This window comes from Chroicocephalus ridibundus, chromosome 2 (genome assembly GCF_963924245.1).
Source record: "Chroicocephalus ridibundus chromosome 2, bChrRid1.1, whole genome shotgun sequence".
NCBI lineage: Eukaryota > Metazoa > Chordata > Aves > Charadriiformes > Laridae > Chroicocephalus > Chroicocephalus ridibundus.
In genome coordinates, this window is record NC_086285.1 from 17262390 (window position 1) to 17277849 (window position 15460).

The 15460-nt window shown below is 42.8% G+C and overlaps 1 protein-coding gene across 2 annotated transcripts in view; it reads right to left on the minus strand.

Annotated features, from left to right (window-relative positions):
• Window positions 1-15168, minus strand: part of SVIL (supervillin) — a 141726-nt gene extending 126558 nt beyond the window's left edge. For both annotated transcript variants that reach the window (XM_063324554.1, XM_063324552.1), the window contains exon 1: window positions 15071-15168. The gene's annotated coding sequence lies outside the window, so the exon portion shown is untranslated. The remainder of the gene's footprint in view (window positions 1-15070) is intronic.
• Between the last annotated feature and the right edge of the window lie 292 nt (window positions 15169-15460).

Genomic DNA, 15460 nt, shown 5'->3' on the forward strand with positions numbered 1-15460 from the left:
GAACAGTAGGTCATGAACTGGCCTATTCAGATTATCTCTTAACAGTGTTTTCAAGACACGTTCCCTGTGTATAGATTTATCTCCTGGGCTTAAGCATCTTGTGACAGCATGACTGAAAACATCGCCCTCATTTTTAATGAAATTAATTTCATTAAAAATAAATTCAATAAATGTAAGAATTCATGAAGTTTAAAAAAGGTATTTTTCTAACAAAACAACATAATTAGGGATATACTGGATTCATGTAGCCTATTGCACTTCTGTTCACCTATGTGAATTTTCAAGAATGCTCTATCTGTTAGTGACGGCATTATGCTACACTGAAAAACAGACGAACTCTTACAGAACTATAATCATCTTCTGATCTGCAACGCCTCAAAGCATCTCAGCTTCCTCAACAACATTTCAGATAGCCCTCTTCACTGAGCAATTATGGAACAAGACTGAAGACTTACTTATACATGAGAGCGAGAGCTATAGGCAAAAGTCCCTCCCCGTGGTTTTGGAAATGAATAGTGCCACACAAGAAAGAAACAGAAATGAGGCAGTAGACAAGATGAAGCAAGACTCCCAAGTGCCTAAGACAACTGGAACATAAGAGCGATTCTTGTAAATCAGGTACACACACAAATACATGCTTGTTCTAAACAGCACTCAATACAGAAGCTAGTAAGAGGATAAAAAAAAAAAAAAACAATACTCAGGTTGCCATGAACCACCAAATAATATCAGATCGTCTGCTCAAAGATAAAAGTAAGTTTGGTTTCTTTCCCTTCCTTTAATTTGTGCACACTATTTAAATAGAATGAATCAAATAGAGGGTGCAATTAAATACGGGAAAAATACAAAGAAATATTTGTGAGCATAATCCAAACAGTCCCAACTAAATTCTAGCCGCGCATTTCAGGATAAGGGTCCTCCATGTCACATCTATTAAGTTAAATATGTCAGTGCTGTGAGACATCAGAAATAGCACTTGAACAACTAGAGTACTGTAAGCAGTGCTCAGCTAACAAATCTTGCAGCTCAGCTCAGCACTGGGGGCACCTCTGTTAACAATTAACACTGGAACATCTCTGAACAACATGGACTTTGCTATGGAGGTACTACCTTGAGTCTACATCTCAGATCTGAATTATTTAATATTTTTGGACAATAAGATCACCAAATAATAACGTAAAAAAAACAATGAGAAACTTTTCAGGACACTCCTCAAAATGAAACATGTGACTGAGGTTTGTTTATACAAGTAAAGTTCAAGGCAGTCAAGCAGTTACACTCTGCTCATTGCCAGATGGCTCAAATTGATTTCATCCACCTGTAATGCAGAACACCCTTCCACATCTGGACCTTAACACCACCCTTTGCACAGTGGGAGATACCAGAATGAAGTGAGAAACCAAATAGTTTTGTTTGTTGTGTTTTGGGTTTTTTTTGCTTTATCTCAAATACTTCAATTTACTCTATAAGAAGCAAAAGTTTTAAGATGTGAAAGAAGAGAGCGCCTTTTTTTAAGCACAGCCTTCTCTAAAACATTGAAGCAATTCAACACCTGCAGCAGCCAACAGAGCCAGCTCTGATGTCCTTTGTAAACAAAGCCTAGCAATAATCTGGAGATCTTGGTCTGAAAGATGATGTCTTAGGAGACAAGACTCCTGTACTGTGAGGCAGGTGTGCAGGGCCAGTCACTGGCAGTCAACTTTACCAAAATGCACCAGTGATGCTACAAAATCAGCAGGCAGAAGCAATAGTTTTGCTAAACTCAGCTGGCAGCTCCTAGGAAGCCAGCACTAAAAATCCACCAACCTGTCCTGTTAAATCCAATTACTTTGTTTCAAGCCAGTGTTTATAAATGAGCAGCTTTCACTCCATGTTCAGTGTTTTTGAGACATTCCAAAAAAAATTGAGTTTATGCAGGTTGTCATAACTCTTCTGTTGCCAAATATGCATTGGTGGCACTATTGAGTAGTTACAGAAAAGGCTAGGAATCAGTTCATTGCTGGGAATGTTTCCAACCAGACACTTGTATTCTGCTAACTCAAACAAGACACTTGTCTCCTTTGTGCCAAACCAAATCCCCAATTGCAAAAACTAGGTGAAAAAGCAGGCCCTTACTGATGATCGCAAGCCAAAGCCATCAGGTTCAATAGCACATATTACTCTCTAGTAAACTTTTTAAGTACTCAGCCCAAGTTTAACAAAGCTTCCCAAAGCTTTCTATGTTGTTTGTATTGACACAAGTACAGCTATTTCAAATCTCCTTCCTCCCTAGCATTTCTTCCCCTTTCTTTTTAATTCACTCCCCAGTACAGAAGAGACATGCTGTAACTCCAGCATGTATTTTGTAACTCCAAAATAGAGCAGCTCATGTTGTCTTTAAAAGATGCTAGATGTTCTCAATAGCATCTTTACAATCTGATGAAGAAGTAAAGGATCTGCAATTTGAGATTACCAACAGTCATACACAGCCACAGTCCGACAGAGCCAAGCAACACTATAAGAACTGCAATAGCTCCTGGCCTTTCCCAGCTGTGATCTTCCCTGAAAAGTATAAAGTTTACTTTAAACAATTTAAAAAAGTAGTGTTGAAAAGGAGCCACAAAGAGAAGGAAAAAAAAATATTCAATTCCAGCATTTTAAGCTTCAAATAAACACTACTTCACCATTCAATTTGAAAGCTTTTAATTTGTCGAATCACAGCTGAGAGGTGCAATGGGAAAACCTATGTTCATACGTGGATCCATGTTAGATGAAGTGAACTGTGAAGAGCGCATATTTTTGTCCGGTCTGACCCTGACCCACCTTGCCCCACCAGCATGAAGAGCAAGGGTCTAAAGTCAGAAGCTGATCGAGGCGCCTTCTGCCACCAGCACTCACTTCCTTCTCCGTCCTCGCTCCCAGCTGGACGATCCCCACTGCACCAGCTCCCACATGCACTGGAGGTCTGAGAGCTTCCTTGGTTCACTAACACAGCAGAACACTGATGTGCTGACCCAGCAACCAAAACCAGAGATAAAGCAGCTTACAAAGCTGAAGGAGTGGACTAGAGCCACCCCAGAATAATCAGCACAGGCATACAGCTGGCAGCAGGAAGGAAAGAGGGAAATGGGATGAGTAGGGAGCTGTTAGACTCATAAAACTTCATCCCCAAAATGGTATACTGCAAAGCCACAAACACATAAAGAGTTGGCCTGAAAACTGCAATACAGGTTTCAAAGCTTGTTATAATTGCCTCTAAAATAAAGTTTTCAGAGTAGGGTTTCAGTGGAAGAAGGGAAATAATTTCTCTGGATTACCCTGCAAAGTCTGCCGCTTATAGAAAGGAGTTCTGAGGCTCCACAGGGTAACCTCACTATCCTGTGCAGGGAATGTTCAATAATAGTGTAATAATATGGTAAATAGCATTTACAATAAAAGTGTGCAAACTGAATAGCTGCTGGGACATAAACCATGACTGAGAGGGCAGCCAACACTGAGGCTACCGCAAGGGAAAAGTCTCAAAGTCCAGGGAAGTCGGTATGCAAGCCATGATTTCCAGAAGCAAGGGAGCAAGCCGAGGGTAGCACACCAAAAGGAGGTTGCTAGGGCTGGATCCCAGGATCCTTGGTGTGTGCAGCATGAGACAGTGTTAACACCATTTGTGAGAAGCATGAATTTATTTTGCACACACCCTTCCAGTACAGAAACTTATGCCTGAACAAAAAGGGAAGTTAATTTGGCCTAGTTTAGCAAATGCTTAAAACTCTGCCAAAGCATTGTCCAGACAACACAAGACATAGCTACTGGCAAGTTGCTCTCCCAGAAATCACAGGCTTTCAAAGAGTCATTTAACCTCTCTATAGCTTTATTTATTTGCAGTATTTTTAGGTTGTAGAAAGAGCAACAGCTACATAGGTATAGTATAAAGGCAAGAATTGTTCAGGCTTGGGGAAATCAGACTCTAGACACATCATGACAGATGTCCTGCCTTAAATAGCTGCAGTAACGTTCCAGTACTTAAGAGCCCAGCTAACACTCCAAAATAGCAGAAAGTATAAAACATTAAAGAAGTTGATGTGATAAATCTATTTCAAACAAGTAGCCTGCTCTGCAAAGAAAAAAAAAATCACTTTTATCACTGCTATCTTAGGTAATTTGCTAGATTTCCACCCATTGTTCTGTCTTCTTTCATTACACAGCACATTCTTCTTGTTTTTACTTTGAGTTATACTCTCAATCGTGTATTTGAAAAGAAGAAATTCAGGATTTCTTGGTTAAGAAAGAAAGGTTTACCTTAGGTGAAGTCTGAAAAACTGACCATTGGAAATCCACAATAGGGATTAAAAAAAAAAAAAAAGGTCATAAAGAAAGAGACAAAGAGACCAGCATAAAGAAAAAGAGGGTAGCTCAGTGTAGTCTCAGTAAAGCGATACAAGTAATTTTTAAAGTCACCTTAACCTGAAGGTCCCAGCCTGTAGTACACCTATCACACGCTAGTGCTATGCAAGTCACGTTGACATTGCACGCAAGTGCTGGCCCAGTGTTGCCAAGGAGCATGCACAAGCACACATACCTACGTATGTGTGTGGACACGTGTGCACACATCCTTGCGTGCACACTGAGTGGTGCTGATCCAGGAGCTACCCAACCACCACGGGCAATTTCAAATAAGTTTGAGAAACCCTAAGAGAGCAACTCATCAAATACTCTGCTGTATCTAACACAGGGATCGCGTTCAGTTGCTACAACTGTCAGAGACTTGAGGCGGTAAAACTAATTGAGGAATAAAGACGGTTTCAGGTGTGTAGGTATTTGACAAGTATACAAGCCCCAGTAGCATGCGCAGCAAATACAAGTGACTGGAATCATCTGAGCAAGCAATCTTCTGTTTAATCAAAAGAGTAGCGTTTCTTACAGCAGCTCTCTAGAGGCCACACCAAAAAAAACCTAGAACATTCTGAACAACTTTAATACACAAAACTAATGACTGTTTTACAAGACTTAGAAGTTTTCCACAATAAGAATTTGTGGTTTCCTGCGCAAGAAAGAATGCCAATTCATACCAACTTGTTCATGGAAAAAGTTTTTTTCAGGGCTTCCTTAAGAAACTAACCTCTGTAAGACCAAGATTACTTGCTTTGTTTCACCAGAGACTGGCATGATTATAAGTGCTCTTGTCAGTCTTTGCATAAGAAACAATTAAGTAGCATTTGTTTTATTAGAAGGACATTGTCTGCTATTGCATCAGGAAAGTACATTCGTAGGTTACTCTAGGAATTTCACGTGCCTATAGCACAGCAAGCTCTAGGCAATCCAGGAGACTCCTGGAATACATGGAAGATAACTTCTTAAACCAGGTAATAGACAGCCCCACCAGAGGAGAAAAGTCATGGCAGCCCGGTGACTGGAAAAAGGGAAACATTGCACCCATTTTTAAAAAGGGTAGAAAGGAGGACCCTGGGAACTACCAACCTGTCAGCCTCACATCTGTGCCTGGGAAGATCGTGGAACAGATCCTCCTTGAAGGCACATGGAGGACAGAGAAGTGATTTGAGGCAGCCAGCATGACTTCACCAAGGGCAAGTCATAAAGGTTAAAAGGGTTCTTTTGAAAGGCTAAAAGGTTTCTGCTTAAAAGGTTTCTTTTAAAAGGCTACTAGGTCAAGACTCAAATAGTAGGTCAGATGAAACAAAACCACTGGTAACTTCTTTTTCGCAGCTCCCTACTGGAAGACAGATTAAGCTCCCAAACGAGGGAATGGAAATTTGTATCTCACCTGGAACGTTTCATCTGCCATCTCTCTGCCCACACAAATCCCTTCAAGTTGCCTGTGGCTGTACTATCCCAGAAGTGTATGCTACACAGTGAATCTCAGACACGAAGTTTATTACAGGAATATTAGCTGAGCATTCCCCTCTTAAACCACAAGTTTTAAGAACCATGCATACCTAGCAGTAGTTAGTTATGCTATAGTTAGCTTTTATTAACTTAAGTCCTAGGAAGTTAGTTGGCTTCAGTGCCACTTAAATTCAAAGTTAATTTTATTTAACATCATTTAATTTCAAGCTAGAAGAATTAAACTTGCATTCCGTACCAGGAATACATATAAACAACTTACTTCCATACTCCAGGCTTTTGCTTGCAGTAGGAAGCCAGAACGACTTTGTTGCCAACCCACAAAAACAGTACAAAAATAGGCATTTGCATGCAAGTTGTAAACTCAAGCATGCACCAAATATTATGGAAACAAGACAAACAAGTGTATTTAAGAAAAAACAACTCTTTCGTCTGTCGACTATTGATACTCTACAATATAACAGGAAGGAAGAGGACAGGCACTGGGGAGAGCATCCAGGAGAGGTTTGGTACAATCCCACGGTCACGATATTTATAGAGTTCTGCGGAGTCTTTACTCTCCGAGCTTTGCACGGATCAAGTTTTGTACAAACTCCTTAGAAGTAATACTTGTCACACTATATGCTTTAAACCACAAATGACAGAATACTCAAAGTAATTTAAGCCTAAAGCCAACAGTGCGATCTAATCAGGAATACATAAACTGAGCAGACTTGTGGAGTAAGGCAAAAGAAGAAACAGCTACTTTTTAGCAGGTAATGCCTAAATGCTGATTACAGATGAGAGCGCAGTCTCACATGCAGCACACAAACAAGCCAAAGCATCCAGAACACAAGTAAGTGTAACAGGGAGCCCTAGCAACAGCAGCCTAGCTAAACCAGATCCTTACTGATAAGATTGCCTCCGTAAATATACTTTGTTTTCTTTTTGTAATTTTGTTCATTATTGCAACTGTTGCTTAAGTAAGCTTATTTCAAACCCTTGAATCTTTCCAGTGATTGTGGATGGACACAGAGGTGATTGTGTCTAAGTAAGCGGTTGTGCCATACACCACATGGCTGATCAGCTACATACACAGCAGAGTGATGACCTGCACAACCTGGGAGATAACAGGCACCCAAGGCTACCAGTGTGCGGGACAACCCACAGTAAGAGCTGCAATGACCAACATGGAAATAAACAACTTAAATTGCCAAAGTTAGAGATAACTCTCATCACATATCAACCTGCGGCTTAGGGAAGCAGCTCTACCTGCCGCTGCTCTATTTCTGTTTTTAAATTAACACATACTGTAATTTTTAGTTTCAGAGAGCAGTGGGAGAGTCATGGAAGTGAGGCAGGCAAAGCAGCACTTGCCACTAGCTGTGCATAGGAAATCATTAACAACAACAAAAGGAAACAAAGGCTGAAGGGATTAATTCAAGTTACATTTTCAGAACAGCAATTTCCCTGCTGCTGGAAATGCTGCTCTTCTGTGCAGTCCACAAGGTCTTCTCCTTTTCCTCCTTTGCTAAGCTCTACAGTTGTCAGTTTTCCTGGAGTTGGAAGGCATTACATAGACAGACATGTCTTTAAATTGGCTGGGAAGCCAATTTAAGTTTAGAGGAAACTTTAAAATAAGTATTTTCCCCTGTAGGGGATGGAGCCAATTTAAGCCAAGTTAACAACATTGGCAGAACTATTCATTTACAAGAAAGAAAAAAAACCAAACCACTAACAAAAAGCTTTCTCCATTTCTCTATGTTTATGTCTTTCCAGAACTTGCACCAACTTGGTTAAGAGCAGGAGGTCGGTGAGAGGGTAGCCCATTCTTTTCCCCCCATTGCTTTTAAACATGTTTAGCAATTTACTGCCATTTTAAGTCTTATCACTTGACTTTCTAAGGACCTTTAAAGGTCCCTTCAAAGCTAAACTGTTCCACGATTCCCACCACCTTCCATGAGGAATAAATATTTGTTTTTCCTAAAGCCTTTAATAATTGAATGCCTCTTATTAATCAGATACTGTCTTCCTTCTCTGCTCAACTGAGGACAAACCAACACCTCCTTACTTTCATACTTCTCAAATCCCACTCTTCTCAGTCTCCTCTATGTCCATTCCCTAGACTCACTCCAAAGGGGTTTATGAACTAATCATCAGCCCTTAAAAAAAAAAATAAAAATTAATGCACGCTCCCTAATCTTCTCTGTGATAGGTGTTTCTTCTCCATTACCCACCCATCTTTCCCTGCCCTCAGTATCACACTCAGTTTTCTTCCTCTCTTCTTGAAGCATGGAAAGTCTGCTCTTCTGAACGAGAACCCCTGTTTACCTGCTTTCTGAAGAACCGTTCATACATGTAGTTATTAAATCCAGAACACACATTCATTTCTACATTTTCTGTATTAACTACATATTTTCAGCTTTTCAAACCATAAGCCTGTATTCCTGCTATGATTTCAGACAAAAACTGATTTAGTACTCCAACACCCAGTCCGAAAGAACAATCTTCCAGAAGACAAGAGCAAGCATCTATCCAAAGACTGTCAGAGTTTCAACTTCTTTTAAGACACTAGCATTAGAATGGAAAAGTTCAAACTCTCAGCTCTTTTGAGATACGAAAAACAGATCCTGAAATATGCTACCTTAAATCAAGAGACTTCTTTTTAAGTTTTTGTTTTGTTTTTTACAGGGCAATGCTCTATTATTAAGCCAGAGTCATCCTCTTATTAACATAATTTAGGTAGTATTGATGTTTAACATGAACACAAAAGCTACAACCAGCTAGGATAGAGTAGGCCTGGTGAAAAAAAAAAAAAATAAAGGGTAGGGAAAAATATATCTACAGTCACCTGAAAGTTTCCTCTCTGAATAACAGGGTTTTCAGACCAGTTACAATAGGTAAACAGATGCCTGGGGCAGAGGCAGCCTTTTCTGCTATCAACAGCAAGAACGCACAAGTCATTCCCTTCCAGTCTCCTTCACCATGAAAAGACACACAGAGCCAGGAAAATTCAAATTTACATTCTTTAACTGCAAACTGCATTAAGTATGTTTTCAAGAAAATGCCTGATTTATTCCCTTGTAGAGGAGTATGGAATACTAGTTAATGAAACCAGCTCAAGCTCCTGAAAACTTAGCTTTATCACTATCTTTTCAATATTTTGCAGCAAGCAAGTATATGGTCCTTCTCACCCAGAGTTTCAAACTGAGATTGCAGAACAGACCATGTGTTTACAACAGCAACTTTAGCCTTTAACAGAATTATCTCCCTTTTCCAAAGGTGCTTGAATTCACTCTGTTCAAAACTTTCATTGAAGTTCACTATACAAAGATAGTCTGCCTTTTAACTTCTGTATCTCCAGGGAGACAGTTATGGATATACTGCTGCAGAAAAAGAGGAGTTCAGACACACAAAACGTTTTTTGGATGTTTCCTATCCTTTTCATGGCAGGGGGAGCAGGCTGGAAGGAAAAAAAAACAGAAGGCAGGGCTCAGCCTATGGTCCCTCATCTGGACTGAGCACTCACTGCAGATACAAGACATTTCAGAGCCCCTGTTCTTTCCTCAACATCCGATCTGAGCAGTGTTGCCATTGAAATAAAACTCATTTTAAGAATCAGTATATGAAAGCGTTGGCTGACAAGAGAGCAGAGGATTCCTTGTTAAACTGAACATTTTTCAGAGAAGTAGGGAAACAGAAGAGCTGTTGACATGGCTTCAAGGGGCACCTTTCCTACCCCAGTTCTTTTGGATTAGTTACTACCACAGGCTGTGGATGTACATATATAGGTAAACACAATATTTGTGCCAAATCTAAGAAAGTAAGATTTTTTTATGCAATCTGACCAACTAGTGGCAAAGAAAACTTCTGACAACCTTGATACAGTAAGAACAGTCTACTTTTGTTTTAAGTACATTAGAAGCAGGAGAGGGGCTCACAGCACCCAGCATTTAACATGAAGTCAATTTTATCTCCGCTAATACTTAACACCAGAGAAACAAATGCAGCTACAGTTGCCTGTATTAAGCAGCTGGCAAGCTCAGAGATGGAAAAGTTGCGGAACAGCTGGGGAATGCGAGACCCTTTTGAACAGGCTGCTATGTGATCCAAAATAATGGTACGTGTTTACACACAACACAATGGCAGCAACAGCCAAATGCAGGTCTGGCGAATGCACTACAGCTGCTCCTTCCCTCAGACAAGGCACCGCGAGCAGATACAAAAGAGTTCATATTCACAAAAATATGGCTTTCATCTTAAAAGGCAGCAGTCTGATTTCCAAAATAGACAGCTGGCCCTCCAACTGGACTAAACCGTACAAGATTCTGTATTAGAAGTTACCCTTTAAAACAGGTCTGGATTAGGGTCATAGAGCTTTCCAAAGTGTTGCTGCTTTACCACCAACAGTTTCTAACAATGCGTTATTCAGACCAACATGTTGCTGTCTGACTATAAAAAAAAATTCTCTCATGACAGTATCTTCCAGATAGCATCAGGAAGACAGCCATATACAAACTCTTAATAAAGACACTGACTACACAGAAGTTAGCTATCCGCTTTAGAGAAAGATGTTAAGTTTGCTAGACAGGAGGGTTTGAATAAACATGGACTACTTTACAGGTTTTTTTACACTAGTGTTGCACATTGGTGTAAAAGTAAGTTGGCACCTGAAGACAATACGTGCCACAGCTTACACCTAGACAGAGGGATAGTCCTTATTTGCTGCTGCTTATGCAATGACTGATAGCATGTTGCAAGGAACACTTGCTTGTTTCACAATTGCCATCTGAAGACAACATAATTTTGTACATGGCCTTGCATAAAAATTGCATCACCTTATTGCAAGTGATCTTCCCAGTTTTCAAGACTTAGAAGCACAGTATCAGTGGTACCATCTGTCTTGCTCAAGACAAACCATGATTAAATAGTGCTAACAAACTGGCTACTACTTTATACTGTAACCGTACCACTCCTAATTATGCTAGGCACCAAAACAAAAATTAGTAATGGAATGTTTCAACCCAGTGCATCTTGATTAGAAACAGTATAATTCAAAAGAAACATTTTTGACTGAGAGAAGGAGCGGGCATTGAAAGATTTCCTCATTCTGCCATAGCCATTAATGTTACAATCCCAGTTAAGAACCATTGAGAATACGGTAGTTGAAACTGGACAAAGACAACTGTCATAGCAACAGTAACAGATGCAGGCACAATTTTTAACCTCCTTTGCTTATACAAGGAAAAATGGCACTATTACCCATCATAGAAAAGAGGATTTTGAAATATGGGTTGTAAGATTCTGTAATGAATGGGGACTCTGTCAATAGTAAGCACATCTCTCAGCACACCTGAACAACCAAATTCCACACTTGTGCACTTCAATTTCAGCCTTCTTTAATAAAGACTTAGTAGTGAAATCCATTTGTGAATTAAGCCCTATTTCTAAGAAATTCCCCATATAAATGTAATATACATACTGAATAAAGAAGGAAAACAAGTAGAGCCTCACAGAAAATATGCTTCTGGTACCAAAATACTATTATGCTAAGTGCCCTTCCTACAGGCAAAACAGTAACAGGCATGCTACCTTCAAATCCTACCATCTGTAAAGGTAAAAGCACAGTTTTACCCTTCCAGCTGCACTGATGCTAAGAGCAACTGCCAGTGCTGCCATGTTGTGGCAGAGGGAGCGATGGCTTGTATCCCCAAGGGACCTCAGTATGAGCTCGAGAGCCCCACCTGCACCAGGAGCTTTTCCTCCAGAGTTCTGAACTAGTTCTGCCACCCTGTTTTATCCAGCTTTGAGTGCACCCGACTACCCTACTGTCTCTAAAGTCTTGTTCTCAAAATGAAAAAAAGTAAGAATGGAAGCTTGAAACAAGTGCAGGATTTTGGAATGAGTTATGACATCAGCGAAGCTTAGCACAGTTCAGCAAAACCAGATGATTTTTAACAAGTAATGCACTGACAGTTAACCTACGTGAGCAAGTGAGACGTGAATGATCTGGACCATCCATAAGCTGCACTGAAACTCTCCCAAATTACTCTTCATACTTACCATAATGGATTACTCTTTCAACCAAGACCACAATAATAAATTAAACAAAAAACAAACCCAAAACCAAATAAAAACCCCACAAATAAACCAAGGAACTCTAGTTCCTCATGAATTAGTCTCCACTTAACTAATTACTGCTTTAACATTCCAATGCTGTACTTACCACGTAAAGACAAAATAAGCGTACTTGGAAATCATTCTCTGGTTCCATTCCCCTTCTTTGTAGCCAAATTATATGTCGTAGTTTATTTTCAATTAAAAGACTTATCAGGGTATTTATGTGCATCAATGGTGGGGGGGGGTGAGTTTCCATCTTTCTGAGAAATTCTTCTTAACAAGCATTTTACATGTGGATATAAACTCATCACGTTCACAAAACAATTACTGCTGTTATTTGCCACAGAGGAACTCAGAAAACAGATCTTTTAATAGCTTATTCCTGATTTTACTACAACTGCACACAGATAAGGATTTTTTAAAAATTGTTAGGAGGTACATCTCCACCAAAGTTTACTTGCCATAACAAAGATTTCCCTACCATGTAGATCTCCTGACAGCCATGTCCCAACAGGCTCCAAATCGTTTATACACATACCAAGTATTGTTCAAAGCAGACTTGCTTTAAGCAAGACTAAATACCTGTTCAGTTTGAACTGTCCCAGTGCCAGGATAAACTACACTAAACTAGTTCAGACGGTTGTCCCGCCAGGCACCAATGGCCTTTGAAACTCCCAGTACCCCAGAATCTGGTGCTTCTGGGAATTATGCCAGGAGCTGTGGGATAGCTCTCCACAGAGGACATTACAAATTAAATATTTTAGAAGTGTGCTTGTGTTTACATGGAGCAAGGCCTCAAACAGTTCAGCATATGAGTCAGCACGGTTTGCATATACACAGAACTGAGCAGTGCAGTTGGGAACTACAAATTTTCTAGGGAAACAAAGAGCGTGAAATTATTCCCCCAGGGGAATACAGTCAGGCTCCACCTAGCAGGAGCTAACACTCACCTGGAGACAGGAATTTTGTTCAGAACTTTACTGCTGAAAAGCCCATGATTTTCCTGTGGTGACTTCAGAAGTTTCTATGCAGGACAGACACTTTGGTCCTGCCCGTATCAGAGAGGTTAATAATCTCTGATATCATGGCCTGTATAAAGATAAACTTACAGGCACACACTTCCACGCTAGGATACAGCTCTTTAGTCTTATAATTAACACTCAACTCCTTTAAAGTGAAAGCTGAAACATATTTCCTACCACGATAGCAAAGAAAAATTTTGAATGCGTCTCACTTAATACAATATCAACGAAGTCTTCAGACTGGTAAGCACAGCAGAACTGAAAAACAGCAAACTACTCCAGTGTATCTCACCATGCTGCTACCTATGGCCAGATGCATTTAAGGACCAGACCAACACCGTGTTACTGAGGCCTCAAGAGGCCCAAGAAAACAGGATGACATATCAAGCCTCTGAGCACCCCACCAGTAAAGAACTTCTCATAGCAGGAACAGCTGTCAGGCCTGTGTTTCAAGAGCTGAGCACACTACCACTATTCCTTCCTTTTGCCTCCACACCAGGCACCGCCGTCTCGTAGAGGCTTGATGCAGACCATCAAGAAACCAGGACTGTTTCTCTGAAAACACAGGCTGGACCTGTGCCACAGTTGGTTACACAGGGCAGCACACAAAGCTAGAGGACAGCACATCCTCAACTTGAACTGCACTTTCAGGTCAGAGGTAATGACACCTCAACGTAATAAAGCTGCACACAGTTCTGTTGTCACAAACCTCATTAGCCACGTGAATCAGTCAAGAGAGATTTCCGTTTTCAAGTGGCTTTTGTTTTCATTTTGAACACAAGAGATTAAGATAGTTGCAGGCTGAGAACATTTTTCAGTATGATATAGTTTGGTTTACTCCTAAAGAAATACTTGCCATGATAAAAATAACCAGACTAGTTCACAACATTTTCCATAAACTATCAGAGAGACTGTTTGCACACCCAGAAGAACTACTAGGTATCTAGCAGGATAAGAATACTATCTTTCAGCACCCAAGATGCTATCTGAGCTAAAATCAGTCTATGATGACACTAATAACTGTCGAAGACTCAGAACAGCATCAAAACTAAATGGGTAATTTTCACTTCCTATTTGCTTCCCAGGCCTCACGCTGCTGCCCCCTGCCAAGTAATAAACTCGAGTACCCTCAGCCTTTGCAAGACCACTTAAATGTCTCTTAAGAGAGTCATAATCCACGATCATGTGCAGACTGTAAGAAGCATTATTAGTAAAACGGATCCAAAGGTGTCACTAAGTAGCCAGCTCTGCATACTCATTTTTTTCCCATTAATCACAATACTTCATTGTTTTCCCCCTTTCCTAAACATGTCATTGTTTTCTGGAGTTCAGACAACAAGTCATGGCAAGCTGCAATCCCACTGCTGACCCATTTAAACCGGGGAAGGTGAGCACTCAACTTCTCCAACACAGCTATTGGGCTCCGGGCCAAAGAGGTTTCGTGCATCAGTAAACAAGTACCCTGTTGATTCTGCCAGTCTTCCCCCACACCCCGCTGTGCTGTACCCAACCAGCACCATAAAGTCCCTCTTTCTTTACACCACACGTGCACGCTGCTGCTGCCGCCGATGCCTTTTTTTTTTTTCTTCCAGCTGAAAAAAAAGACAAAATTCCTTCCCAAATCTCTCAGCCCCGCCGCACAGCGGCCCTTGCGCCGAGCGCGGCAATGGCAGAGCACCCTCTGCCGCGCCTCCCGCTCACTGCTCCCGCCGGCTGCGGGATGTCCCCGCACACCGCCCCGCCGACGGACCCGGCCGCTCCCGCCCGCCCGCCTCCCCCGCGACGCGGCCGAAGGGCCGGTACTCGCTGCCGCTTCGCCCGACGGCAGGTGCTCCGGCCGCCCGTGAGGGAAGCGGCGGCGGGGGCCGCCAGCCCTCCACCCCGCTCCACATGTTGCTGCGCCGAGGAGAAAGCCCAGCGCCGGCGTGACAGCTCGGCCCCGGGCGGGGGGGAGCGGGGAAGTTCCGCGCAGCACCTTCGCCAGGGAAACCCACCGCCCGGGCGAGCGCGGAGCCCCCGGCGCCTCACCAAAGGGCTGCTGCCGCCGCCGCGCCCCGGGGGGCAGCGCCCGCCCCGGCCCCGCGCGGGTTCCCCTCCCGCGGGGGAGCGCTCACCTCAGAGCCGGCGGCTCGGGGGCAGCCGCAACCTCCAGCGCCCGCGTCCCTCCGCGCGTCCCTCCGTCCGGAGGGGCGGAGTGGGGCGGGGGGCCGGCTCCTCGGCGGGGCGGGGCGGGGCGGGGCGGCGCCCCTCGCCTCAGCGCCCCGGCGGGAGCCGACCCTGCCCGGCCCGGCTGCCAACGGCCGCGCCGGCGCGACGCGGGCCCACGCGCGGGACGCGCCCCCCTCGTGCCGCCGCGGCCCCGCCTCGCGCCCACCGCCCGCCCGGGGCTCGCCCTGCTTCCGCGCGCGCCTGCGGGAGGCGCTGCTCCACTCCTTAAAGGGGCCGCGCCCGGCGCGCTGGGGGCGAGGCGGGACCCCGCGGGGCACCCCGCGCTGGCGGCGCCG